This window comes from Lupinus angustifolius, unplaced genomic scaffold, assembly GCF_001865875.1.
Source record: "Lupinus angustifolius cultivar Tanjil unplaced genomic scaffold, LupAngTanjil_v1.0 Scaffold_48_99, whole genome shotgun sequence".
Lineage (NCBI taxonomy): Eukaryota > Viridiplantae > Streptophyta > Magnoliopsida > Fabales > Fabaceae > Lupinus > Lupinus angustifolius.
The window spans coordinates 141,138-143,698 of record NW_017728884.1 but is presented as its reverse complement, the minus strand read 5'-3'; positions in this window follow the sequence as shown (position 1 = coordinate 143,698).

Genomic DNA, 2,561 nt, shown 5'->3' with positions numbered 1-2,561 from the left:
TCGTACTCTCGCTTGGGCGAGGTACTCTCTCGCTTGGGCGAGGTACCCTCGCTTGGGCGAGGTACTCTCTCACTTGGGCGAGGTACCCTCGCTTGGGCGAGATACACTCGCTTGAGCGCAATAGAAGCCAATGCTTCTGTTTGGCTCTCGCTTGAGCGAGACATTCTCGCTTGAGCGAGCCTTATGTCGCCTGTACACTCGCTTGGGCGAGGATCTTCTCGCTTAAGCGCAATGGAAGCCAATGCTTCTATTTAGCTCTCGCTTGGGCGACTCACTCCCGCTTGGGTGAGACACTCTCGCTTGGGCGAGACACTCTCGCTTGAGCGAGAGCACTGCAACAGAACACGAACAGTGCGATTTTTGCATCATTGTTCTTCGAAAATTCATCCCATAATCAACAAAACAGCAGAAATACATTGATTCATATCATATCTATATACATTTACATATGGAATAGCATGAATATCTATCCTAATTGATCCATGGCATAAATGAAAACACCAAAACCCTAATTCAATCCAGATTTTGGGGAAGAAAAGCAAGAACCCTAATTTCATTCATGAATCAAATTGGGGTGGCTCTGATACCACTTGTTGGAGAATTTCTCCATCTATAATCCATAGATTGAATGCGGAAGTCCTTATGATAATGGCTTTGTTCCGATAACCTAATGTTTATGCCCATACATAAACCCATATGGAACGACCATGACCCACACCGAAGAAACTCCAAATGATTTCATGGTGAAGAAGAAGAACATACCTTAATTAGCCATTTGGAATCTCGAAGGTATGAGGGTGTGATGATCTTCCAGATGTTAGAGCGTCTAATGGTTTTCCTTATGCTTCTCTAGAGAGGAATGAGAAAGCTCTTAACTTTAGAGTATGCCTTATGGTGAGAGTGTTTTTTTCTTATGAGGAGAGTTCCCTTATCCTTTGATGTGGATGACTTGATAGTGTTTTATCCCTTTGGATAACACTATCCTAATCCACCTTTATTCTCCTTAACCCTACACCTTAAAACTTGTTGCTCTACAAATGGGGAGCATAACCCATAAAAGTAACCCCGAATCGGTTAATACTTAAGTTGCAATAATTCTGATCCAGTCCCTTCATCAAATCAGAAATTGCCTGAAGGTATCTATACTTATATTATTTCATGATACATATGCCCTTAGCCACCAAATTAATTACTGAAGATCATTTTATATTTTGGCTAATTAAATAATGGCCATAACACAATTATAGAATTATATTTGTGACCCATAAATTTTCAGAAATTCTAACAGTATATACATACACATATACAAATATATGAGTTGTTAAATTTTGTTGTATTTTAAATTAACAAAAATACACATTTTCTCTTGAAAATCTAACTTTAAGCTAACCTTTTGCCTTTCTTTTATGCCTTTAGCATATAAATCATTAAACAATGAAGTCTATGCCAAACCAGATTGGGTTGTTACTTTTTGTTGTTTGCACTGCCTTGCTATATGTATCCGGTGTACCTTCTTTAGCTTTGATCCTTGTTAGGTATCAGTGGCCTAGGAACACCTAGAAGGGGGGTTGAGTAGGTGTTGTGATTATCAATCGCCGCTTCTTGAACCAAAACCCAACTGCTGGAAAACAGTCTAGTTAATTAATTAACAGCAAGGTTTAATCGATTAACTATTGCACATAACAGAATGATTAGACAGGCAATTTGCACAGTAATTTAAACAAAATTGAACAGATATAATACATATATTTTTACGCACAATTATTAAGTATATGGCAGTAAACAAATATCCAACTTTTAAATTACAGATTCAATTTATAATGGCAAGAAACATATAGAAGATAAAGAGAGAAAGAACAGTACAAAAAGGATTTTTATCCTGGTTCGTTTGCGGTCCACTGCAAACTACATTCAGCCCTCCCCTTCTAGATCAGGAAGATTTTCTTTCTTCACAATATTGAAATATGGATACAAATACCAATTCAATTACAAGCACATACGACGCTCCCTTCTTGAAATCTAGGATCTCTAAATCCTTGGTTTGACTCTACCCTTCGCCTATGAGAAAACCTTTTTCGCAAACTAGCCCTAGCCAAGATTCTTATCCTCAAATCAAGACCCCCTAGCCTTGGTGAAGAACATCAATCTCTGTGGTGATTTCACACCAAGAGACAAATTCAAACTACACAAAAACACGTTAAACAACAAGGTATACTAAGCACAATAATGCTTAAAATATGACAAGATAAAGACTCAAAGATTAACCCTTTTACTAACCACTTGAGCCATCAAGATTCAAATGAGTTAATCGATATCAGTATACATATAATTTCTCTCTATCAATATCTAATGCATGACATGTGAGCAAGATAAGAATGGATACAGAATTATGCAAAAACAGTAAGCATATAATCAGCAATTAAAACAGCATAATCTCTCTTCTCACGCATGTAACTCTCTTGCAAAAACACAGTAAAAAACGTATGCAAAATGCTCTCTAAACAGCCCTATACAATAGAATGCAATGCTATGGGTTTCTGAACAATGCCTTGTATTTATAG